Here is a 12,115-nt window from a genome sequence, read left to right as displayed (position 1 = left end):
TACTTTCAGGGGAAGGAAAATCAGAATCACAGCTGACCTATCAGAAGAAACGCTCCAAGCAAGGAGAGAATGGGGTAAAACCTATCAAATCCTGAAACAAAACAATTGCCAACCAAGAATAATGTACCCAGCAAAGCTCTCATTTGTATTTGAGAATGAAATTAAATATTTCAACAGCAAAGAGAAACTAGAAGAATACATCAAGACGAAACCAGCTCTGGAAAATCTCCTCAGGAAGGTGCTAAACCCAGAAAGAATAAATGAAAACCAAAATCAAAGATGGCAAATGGGAAGACCTCCCCACTGAAACCCATACAAGGAAAGTCAACCAATCAGAAACTCTAATAGTCACAAATACACGCTTGCACACTTACACACATTTATGGCAGCCCAAAATGAATTTCTCTCAATATTATCTCTAAACACAAATGGGCTAAACTCACCAATCTAAAGGCATAGATTAACGGAATGGATCATCAAACAGCACCCAACAATCTGTTGCCTACAAGAGACACATCTAACCAGAAAAGCCTGTAAGAAATTTAAAGTGAAGGGATGGAAAAAGACATTTCATGCCAATGGACGAGAAAAAAAGGCTGGAGTAGCTGTTGTAATCTCAGATGACCTAGACTTCAAGCTGACAGACATCAAAAAGGACAGAGAAGGACATTATATAATGGTGAAGGGTCTGATCCATCAGGAAGTAATTACAATCGTGAACATATATGCACCTAATTCCAATGCGCCTAGCTATGTGAAGGAATTACTAACAGACTTAACAGGAGACATAGATACACACACAATAACAGTGGGCAATCTTAACACTCCGCTAACAACTATAGACAGATCAACAAAACAAAAACTCAACAAAGAAACAACAGAGCTAATACAAACATTAGAACAACTGGACTTAGTAGACATCTATAGAACTATTTATCCTAAGACCACAGATTATACATTTTTTTCAGCAGTGCATGGTACCTTCTCCAGTACCGAACACATGATAGGACACAAAGCAAACCTAAATAACTTCAAACAGATAGGAATCATACCATGTACCCTCTCAGACCACCACGGAATGAAACTGGAAATCAGCAATTCAAAATGCCCAAGGAAATACAGAAACTCTTGGAGGTTGAACAATATGCTATTAAATGAACAATGGGTCAGGGAAGAAATTAAAGATGAGACAAAAAAATTTATGCAAACCAATGAAAACTCTGACACAACATTCCAAAACTTGTGGGACACTGCCAAAGCAGTGCTACGGGGTAAATTCATCGCAATTGGAGCTCATGTCAAGGCCCAAGAGAGGCGCCAAATACAGGAACTAACCACACACCTCCAGGAATTGGAAAAGCAGCAGCAGAAGAGCCCCACATACAACAGGAAACAAGAAATCATCAAAACAAGGGAGGAAATCAACCAGATAGAAGTAAAAACAACATACACAAAATCAATGAATCAAAAAGCTGCTTTTTTGAAAAGAATAACAAAATAGACACCCCACTGGCCCAACTGACAAAGAAAAAACAAGAGAAAGCAAGAATTAACAGCATCAAAGATGAAAAAGGCAACATAACAACAGACATTACAACCTTTAAGAACATAATTAGAACTTACTAGAAAGCACTGTACTCCAACAAATCAGAAGACCACAAGAAATGGAAAAGTTCTTAGACTTCTACAACCTGCCAAAACTTAGCCCAGAGGCAACAAACCCAGAACTGAACAAACCAATAACTGAACAAACCCATAACTGAAGCAGAGATTGAATCAGTGATTAAAGACCTCCAAACAAAGAAAAGCCCAGCCCCAGACGGCTTCACTGCAGAATTCTACAAAACATTCCAAACAGAACTAACCCCAATCCTCTACAAACTCTTCAAAACAATAGAAAAGGAAGCAACCCTTCCAAACTCATTCTATGAAGCCAACATCACCTTAATCCCAAAACCGGACAGAGATCCTACAGAAAAAGAAAACTACAGGCCTGTCTCTCTGATGAACATTGATGCTAAGATACTCAACAAAATCCTAGCCAATAGAATTCAAAAAATCATCCGACAGATCATTCGTCCGGATCAAATAGGATTCATCCCTGGAATGCAGGAGTGGTTCAACATAAGGAAATCTATCAATGTGATACACCACATCCAAAAACTGAAAAACAAGAATCAAATGATAGTATCAATAGACGCAGAAAAAAGCTTTCGACAAAATCCAGCACAACTTCCTGCTAAAGACCCTAACCAAGGTAGGCATAGATGGAAAAATTCACAACATAATCAAAGCAATATATGAAAAACCCAACGCCAGCATCATACTGAATGGAGAAAAACTAGAATCCTTCCCACTGAAATCTGGAACAAGACATGGATGTCTGCTTTCTCCACTGCTATTCAACATAGTCCAAGAGGTACTCGCTGAGGCCATAAGACAAGAAAAAGAAATCAAAGGAATTCAAATGGGAAATGAAGAAGTCAAGCTTTCAGTATATGCAGATGACAAGGTTCTTTATATGGAAGAGCCAAAAGGCTCAACACAGAGACTACTAGAACTTATACGAGAGTTCGGTGGAGTGGCAGGGTACAAAATTAATGAACAAAAATCAACAGCCATAATGTATGCTAATAGCCCCAAGTTGGAAAAAGATCTAACCAGCAAGATACCATTCAAAATAACCGAGAAAAGTATGAAGTATCTGGGAATAAACCTAACCAAAAATGTAGGAGACCTATTTGAAGAAAACTACAAATTGCTTAAAAAAGAAATTGAACAAGATCTAGAAAGATGGAGTAACATCCCATGCTCCTGGATAGGTAAAATCAATATCATTAAATGTCTATATTGCCAAAAGCAATATATACATTCAACGCAATCCCAATCAAATTGCCCAAAACATTCTTCATGGAACTGGAAACAATGATCGAAAGGTTCATCTGGAAGCACAAAAAGCCATGAATAGCTAGAACCATTCTGAAGAACAGGATATTAGCAGGGGGAATCATAGTCCCGGACCTCTGGACATACTATAGGCAATGGTTATCAAAACAGCCTGGTACTGGCACAAAAATAGAGAAGAGGATCAATGGAGCAGAATAGAAACACCATATGGGAACCCACACAGATACAACCAAATAATCTTTGATAAAAGGACAAACGACAATCCAGGCAAATGGGAAGGTCTCTTCAGCAAATGCTGTTGGGACAACTGGTTGATAGCCTGTAGAAACAAAAAGATAGACGCACATCTCTCACCATATACTAAGATCAGATCTAAATGGATAACAGATCTAAACCTACATCCAGAAACCTTCAAACTTTTGGAAGAAAATGTTGGAAATACTCTGCAACATCTAGGGGTAGGTCCCTACTTCCTAAGAAGGACACCAAAAGCAGTAGAAATCGAGACCAAAATAAACAAATGGGACCTCATAAAACTAAGAAGCTTCTGCACAGCAAAGGAAACAATCAACAAAGTAAAAAAGCAGACAAAGAATGGGCGAAGATCTTTGCGCACTACATAGGTGATAGAGGACTAATCTCCAGAGTATACAAAGAATTACAAAACAGCCAAAACACCAAAATAAACCAGCCACTTAAGAAATGGGCGTGGGAAATGGGCAGACATTTCACAAAGGAACAATCCCAAATGGCAAATAAACATATGAAAAAATGCTCAAGCTCCCTGGCAATAAGGGAAATCCAAATTAAAACATCAATGAGATACCACCTAACGCCAGTAAGACTGGCCCACATGAATAAAAGCACCAACAACACTTGTTGGTGAGGTTGTGGGGAAAAGGGAACCCTACTCCACCTCTGGTGGGGCTGCAGATTGGTCCAGCCTCTATGGGAATCAGTATGGAGAATATTCAAACAACTCATAATCGACATACCGTATAACCCAGCTATAGCACTCCTAGGGATATATTCAGAACACTTGTTTTATGAGAAACCAACATGCACTCCTATGTTCATAGCAGCACAATCAGTAATTGCAAAAACATGGAAACAAACAAAATGCCCATCAGCAGAGGATTGGACAAGAAAGCTATGGTTCATTACTCCATGGAATACTACTCAGCTATTAAAAAAACAAAATGCAGTTCTTTGTGGCCAAATGGGCCAAACTGGAAACCATAATGCTAAGGGAAATGAACCAATCCCAAAAGGTTAGATACCACATGTTTGCCTTAATTTAATATGATACGATGTTATGCATATCATGTCATGTTATGGATATTATGTCATATGTAGTATATAAACTAAAATTGAACTGTGAATGAGGGGTCACAGAAAGTGGTTAAGAATTCGCATTTATTTTTAGCATGCTGACTGCTCAATACCATGTCAATTAAATCCATAACGATGTTAATTGTTGCAGATGGTATATTAGTGCTTTTATTTGACTGGGAAGATACTCTGCTGACTCTGCCCTCAGACCAGAGAGGGTCTACCCAATAAGTATTTGGACTTGTCTGGACTATGGGATGTTGAACTCTATGCTTGGCAAATACTTGCAGGGAGGGAATTTCAACTAAACCTGAAGTATGGTTATGCAACAAGGTGGAGGAACCCACCATGGATGAGGATGCGGGGGAGAATCCCAGATTCTATGTAATTACAAAACAATGTAATTAATGAATAAATTTAATTAAAAAAAGGAATCCTTGAGAAGGGACTTTCTATCAGCCACTTGTAATCATGCATGTTTCACACTAAAAATATATTAAGTGTTCATATGGATATTTTCACATTGATATTATGAATAATTCAGCAATGGAAATGAGCCACAGACTGAGGAGAATTTATACTTAAATTGGACAGGGTATCTAAATACATACTTATACATAAAATTCAATGTTGACTTCAAATTGAGATATACTGGACAAAAATCAACTGCTTTGAAATTTGAAACCCTGTAAAATAAACCTCATTCTTTAGTATTACATAATTTATTTTAACTAGGTTTAAATAAAAACACTTGAAAAGTTTTGCTATAATGCCAAAAAAAAAAAAAAAAAAGGAGAGGAAGAATCAGCCGAGTAGTTCTTGTGGGAGAACAACTCAATTTGGCTAACTAACTTCACACACCATCAGGCTGACATGCAAACTACGTCATCACCAGGTATGCTTAATGCCGTTTGAGTACATTGTCCTAAAACGCAGCTTGGTGAGCATCCCACACAAACGAAGGCTTCACAGGAGGGTTTCACATGCCACCAACTCCACATTCAGAAACCACTTCAAAACCAAAGCCGTTTTCAGCTAGCCCTAAATACAAAGTTTCTAGACATAAATGTTGCTGTAAGAGCTAATTCCAACAAGCAACACTGCATGGTGCTGAATTGCATATTGAGGAAGCAACTGCCGAGTAGTTCTTGTGGGAGAACAACTCCATTTGGCTCACTACTTCACACAGCATCAGGCTGGCAGGCAGCTCTCAAGCAGACTCATATGTCGCACAGTAAGCTTATAATCGTTTGAGTGCATTGTCCTGAAAGCATCTTGGTGAGCATCCCACACAAATGAAGGCTCCACAAGCGGGTTTCACATGCAACCAACTCAACATTCAGAAACCACTTCAGCACCAAAGCTGTTTCAATTAGCACTAAATACAGAGGTTCTAGACGCAGATGTTGCTGTAAGAGCTAATTCCATCAAGCAACACTGCATGTTGCTGAACTGCATATGAAGAAGAATCAGCTGAGTGGTTCTTGTGGGAGAACAACTCCATTTGGCTCACTGACTTCACACACCATAAGGCTGGCAGGCCGCTTTCAAGCAAACGACATGTTCACACAGTGTACTTTTAGTCATTTGAGTGCATTGTCCTGAAATGCAGCTTGGTGAGCATCCCACACAAACGAGGGATTCTCAGGCGGGTTTCACATGCCACCAACTCCACATTCAGAAACCACTTCACCTGCAAAGCCCTTTTCAACTAGCCCTAAATACAAAGGCTCTAGACGCACATGGTGCTTTAAGAGCTAATTCCATCAAGCAACACTGCATGTTGCTGAATTGCATATTGAAGAAGAATCAGCCGAGTGGTTTTTGTGGGAGAACAACTCCATTTGGCTCACTGACTACACACACCATCAGGCTGACAAGCAGCTCTCAAGCAAAGTACACCTTTACACTGTATGCTTAATGCCATGTGAGTGCATTGTCCTGAAAGGCAGCTTGATGAGCATGCCACACAAATGAAGACTCCTTTGGCGGGTTTCACATGCCACCAGTTCCACATCAGGAAGAATTTCAAAACCAAAGCCGTTTTCAGCTAGCCCTAAATACAAAGGCTCTAAACGCAAATGTTGCTGTAAGAGCTAATTCCATCAAGCAACACTGCAAGTGGCTGAATTGTGTAACCAAATGAATCAGCCTTGTGGTTCTTGTGGGAGAACAACTCCATTTGGCTCACTGACTTCACACACCATCAGGCTGACAGGCAGCTCTCAAACAATCTCAGATTTCGCACATTGTATGCTTAATGCCGTTTGAGTGCATAGTGGTGAAACGCAGCTTGCTGAGCATCCCACACAACTAGGACTCCACAGGCGGGTTTCACATGCCACCAACTCCATATTCAGAAACCACTTCAGCACCAAAGCCGTTTTCAGCTTGCCCTAAATACAAAGGCACTAGATGCAAATGTTGCGATAAGAGCTAATTCCATCAAGCAACACTGCATGTGGCTGAATTGCGTAACCAAATGAATCAGCCGAGTGGTTCTTGTATGATAACAACTCCATTTGGCTCACTGATTTCACACACCATCAGGCTGACAAGCAGCTGTCAAGCAAACTACGTGTTCACACACTGTATAGTTAATGCCATTTGAGTGCATTGTCCTGAAATGCATCTTGGTGAGCATCCCACACAAACGAGGGCTTCTCAGGCGGGTTTCACATGCCACCAACTCCACATTCAGAAACCACTTGAGCGCCAAAGCCGTTTTCAGCTAACCCTAAATACAAAGGCTCTAGACGCAGATGTTGCTGTAAGAGCTAATTATATGAAGCAACACTGCATGTTGCTGAATTGCATATTGAAGAAGAATCAGCCGAGTGGTTCTTGCGGGAGAACAACTTCATTTTTCTCACTGGCTTCACACACCATCAGTCTGACAGACAGCTCTCAAGCAAACTACGTATTCACACCTTAAGCTTATTATCGTGTGCGTGCATTGTCCTGAAATGCAGCTGGGTGAGCCTCCCACCCAAACGAAGACTGCATAGGCGCATTTCACATGCCACCAACTCCACATTCATAAACCATTTCAGTGCCAAAGCCATTTTCAGGTAACCCTAAATACAAAGGCTCTAGATACAAATGTTTCTGTAAGAGCTAATTCCATCAAGCAACACTGCATGTTGCTGAATTGAATGTAGAAAAAATCAGCCTAGTGGTTCTTGTGGGAGGACAACTCCATTTGGCTCTCTGACTTCACACACCTTCAGGCTGGCAGGCAGCTCTCAAGGAAACTACATGTTCACACAGTATACTTTTAATCATGTGAGTGCATTGTCCTGAAATGCAGCTTGGTGAGCATCCCATACAAATGAGGACTTCTCAGGCACATTTTACATGCCACCAACTCCACAATCAGAAGCCACTTCAGCGCCAAATCCGTTTTCAGCTACTCCTAAATACAAAGGCTCTCGACGCAAATGTTGCTGTAAGAGCTAATTTTATCAAGCAGCACTGCAATTTGCTGAAAAGCATATTGAAATAGGAGAGTGGTGGAAGATGGCTGACCATAGAGAGCTGGTGTAGGGAAGTGTGTTCAGAGGGGGAACCGATCCAGCAGAGAAACAAAGCAACAAACCAGGAGACACAGAATTGAGGATATAAGTTATGGAACGTCACTGGAGTTCGCTGAAATAAGAAGATCTATGCAATGTGGTGAGACAACCATAAAAAGGAAAAAAGAGGAGACAGCACGCCGTGAGAATTTTGGTGACTCGCGATCCCAGCTAGGGGGAAGGGGGCGGAATCTCAACCTTTCCTGGGAGGACAAAGGCGGTTGGAAAAACAGGCGTCCACACCCACACCGGCAGAGACCACTGGAGTGCAGGAGACCCTAAAGGAGGCTACTGGATTGAACAAAGTGGGCATCATCCCACGAAGATAAGCAGGGGGGGTTGCCCAGAAACTTGCCCTCCAGCAGGTCAGCAACTTTGAGAGAGTGCAGAGGAGACTGGAGCTGTGCTCTGGGTTCGGGCTACGGTAATCCCCAACTCAGCTCCGAAAGGTTGACTATCTGCAAGAGTCCCCAGTGGAAACTGCTGCTGGACACAGCCTGAGCATTAGGAACAGGGTAACACTCGTCAGAGCCTCCCCGGGCAGAGGTGCAGGCTGGTGGGGGCACAGCTACATGACTCCCACGGCTCTGCTCCCAACAGCGGAACACCTTTGAGAAAGTGCAAAAAAAAAAAAAAAAGAGAGAGTGAGAAAGAAGAGCCTTGTAAAGGGGGCAGGGCAGGACTGTAAAGGTGTACAGATCCCCTGCTGTGCTCAGCTCAGCAGGAGACCCCGAAACAAAGCTGGTTCTGCAGAACCTCGGGGCAAGTTCTCCCAGCGGACCTGTGGCCTGAGGTGGTGCAGGGACCCCAGCTACAAGCGGCTCCCGCCCCAAGCCCAAAATGCGGGACCGGCTCTGTAGACCTGTGGCCTGAGGTGGCGCTGAGGCCCCTACTACACGCATCCACGGCCCCAGCTCCTGCCTCGAGCCCAAGAGGCAAGACGAGACTCTGTGGACCTGTGGCCTAAGGTGGCGCAGAGGCCCCAGCTACACATGGCTCCCGCCCCAAGCCCAAGAGGCGGGACACGGCTCTGTGGACCTGTGGCCTGAGGTGGCGCAGAGGCCCCAGCTACACGCGGCTCCCGCCCCGAGCCCAAGAGGCGGGACACGACTCTGTAGACCTGTCTACTGAGGTGGCCCAGAGGCCCTGAGCCCAAGAGGCAAAACACAGCTCAGTAGAGTCAACCAACGCAGACGGAGGCGTGCAGCAGTGTGTCTTCCAAAGGGGCAACGACTTTGAGTTGGAGCTGCAGGGGGAATGTCTGGCACTGGGGCTGGGACATAGAGTCTCCTGAACCAGCTCGGGACTGTGGTCTGCAAACTCTGAACAACAAGCAGCTGGAACCCCCTGCTGTGCTTAGCTATACTTAGGCCAACACTCCATACAGCAGTTGCTGGGTCAAAATTCCTATAAGCTACAGCACCAGGGCAACGGCTCCGGACAAGCAAGTCAGAGGCTAAAATCCCAAAATGGCAAGAAACAACAGCACAATGAGGAGAAGTATCAGAAAAGGTAATGACTCAGAAGAAAGATCAAGCATTTCCCCCCAAAACAACCAAAAACTAATCTCAATACCTGAGATGCAAGATGATGACATAGAGGAATTACCAGAGAAGGAATTTAAGAAACTAGTGATGAAATTCATCAGAGACAGAGAAAAGCACAGGGAAGAGTCCAAGGAATTCAAAATCCATGTCATTGCAGAAATAAATCAAGTCAAAAAGGGAATCCTCGATATAGAACACAAAATTGAAAGCCTAACCAACAGAATGAACACAGCAGACGACAGAATATCAGAATTGGAAGACATTCAGAATGAAAGGCAGCAGCTCATCAAACAGTTGGAGACAAATCTAGAGAAAGCCAATAGGTCCATACAGGAAATGAAAGACAACCTCAAAAAATCAAATATTAGAATAATAGGCCTTCCAGAAGGAGTGGAAAATGAGGCAGGCTTGCAACGGGTGCTCAATGAGATAATACAGGAGAACTTCCAGAACACTGGAAATATAAATCCAGCACAAATCCAGGAAGGTCAGAGAACCCCCAATAGATTTGACCCAAAGCGATCCTCACCCAGACATGTGGTCTTCAACTGCCTTCAAGCGAATACAAAGAAACAATTCTAAGACAAGTAAGAAAAAAGGACAAGATTACTTTCAGAGGAAGGCAAATCAGAATCACAGCAGATCTCTCAGAAAAAACACTCCAGGCAAGAAGAGAGTGGGGTAAAACCTATCAAATCCTGAAACAAAACAATTGCCAACCGAGAATAATGTACCCGGCAAAGCTCTCATTTGTATTTGAGAATGAAATTAAATATTTCAACAGCAAAGAGAAACTAGAAGAATACATTAGCACGAAACTGGCCCTAGAAAACCTCCTCAGGAAGGTGTTAAACCCAGAAAGAAAAAATGAAAACCAAAATCAAAGATGGCAAATGGGAAGACCTCCCCAGTAATATCCATAAGAGGATAGCCAACCAGGCAGAGATTCTAATAGTCGCAAACACACACTTGCACACTTACACACACTTATGGCAGCCCCAAATGAATTTCTCTCAATATTATCTCTAAACACAAATGGGCTAAACTCACCAATCAAAAGACACAGATTAACAGACTGGATCCTGAAACAGAACCCATCAATCTGTTGCCTACAAGAGACACATCTAACCAGAAAAGCCTCTAAGAAACTGAAAGTAAAGGGATGGAAAAAGATATTTCATGCCAATGGACGAGAAAAAAAGGCTGGAGTAGCTGTTGTAATCTCAGATGACCTAGACTTCAAGCTGACAGACATCAAAAAGGACAGAAAAGGTGGCTATATATTGGTGAGGGGACTGATATATCAGGAAGTAATCACCATTGTGAATATATAAGCACCAAATTCCAATGCGCCTAGCTATGTGAAGCAATTTCTTACAGACTTAACAGGAGACATTGATATGTACACAATAACAGTGGGTGACCTTAACACTCCGCTAACAACTATAGACAGATCAACAAAACAAAAACTCAACAAAGAAACAACAGAGCTCGTACAAACAATAGAACAACTGGACTTGGTAGACCTTTATAGAACTTTTTAACACAAGGCTAAAGATTACACATTTTTTTCAGCAGTACATGGCACCTTCTCCAGTACCGAACACATGATAGGACACAAAGCAAACCTAAATAACTTCAAAAAGATAGGAGTCATACCATGTACCTTCTCAGACCACCACGGAATTAAACTGGAAATCAACAATTCAAAATGCCCAAGGAAATACAGAAACTCTTGGAGGCTGAACAATATGCTATTAAATGAACAATGGGTCAGGGAAGAAATTAAAGATGAGATAAAAAAATTTATGCAAACCAATGAAAACTCTGACACAACATTCTAAATCTTATGGGACACGGCCAAAGCAGTGCTACGGGGTAAATTCATCGCAATTGGAGCTCATGTCAAGGTCCAAGAGAGGCGTCAAATACAAGAGCTAACCACACACCTCCAGGAATTGGAAAAACAGCAGCAGATGAGCCCCACACACAACATGAAACAAGAAATCATCAAAACAAGGGAGGAAATTAATCAGATAGAAATAAAAAAATCTATGCACAAAATCAATGAATCAAAAAGCTGCTTTTTTGAAAAAATAAACAAAATAGACACCCCACTGGCCCAACTGACAAAGAAAAAACAAGAGAAAGCAAGAATTAACACCATCAAAGATGAAAAAGGCAACATAACAACAGACATTACAACCATTAAGAATATAATCAGAAATTACTACAAAGCACTGCATTCCAACAAATCAGAAGACCACCAAGAAATGGAAAAGTTCTTAGACTTCTACCACCTGCCAAAACTTAGCCCAGAGGCAACAAACGACCTGAGCAAACCAATATCTGAAGCAGAGATTGAATCAGTGATTAAAGACCTCCAAACAAAGAAAAGCCCAGGCCCAGATGGCTTCACTGCAGAATTCTACAAAACATTTCGAGCCGAATTGACCCCAATCCTCTACAAACTCTTCAAAACAATAGAAAAGGAGGCAACTCTTCCAAACTCATTCTATGAAGCCAACATCACCTTAATCCCAAAACCAGACAGAGACCCAACTGAGAAGGAAAACTACAGACATATTTCTCTGATGAACATTGATGCCAAGATTCTCAACAAAATCCTAGCCAATAGAATTCAAAAAATCATCCGACAGATCATTCATCCAGATCAAGTAGGATTCATCCCTGGAATGCAGGGATGGTTCAACATTCGTAAATCCATCAATGTGATACACCACATCCAAACAT

The sequence above is a fragment of the Ochotona princeps genome, chromosome 16, assembly GCF_030435755.1.
Source record: "Ochotona princeps isolate mOchPri1 chromosome 16, mOchPri1.hap1, whole genome shotgun sequence".
In the NCBI taxonomy this organism is placed as follows: Eukaryota; Metazoa; Chordata; class Mammalia; order Lagomorpha; family Ochotonidae; genus Ochotona; species Ochotona princeps.
This window is presented reverse-complemented; position numbering follows the sequence as displayed.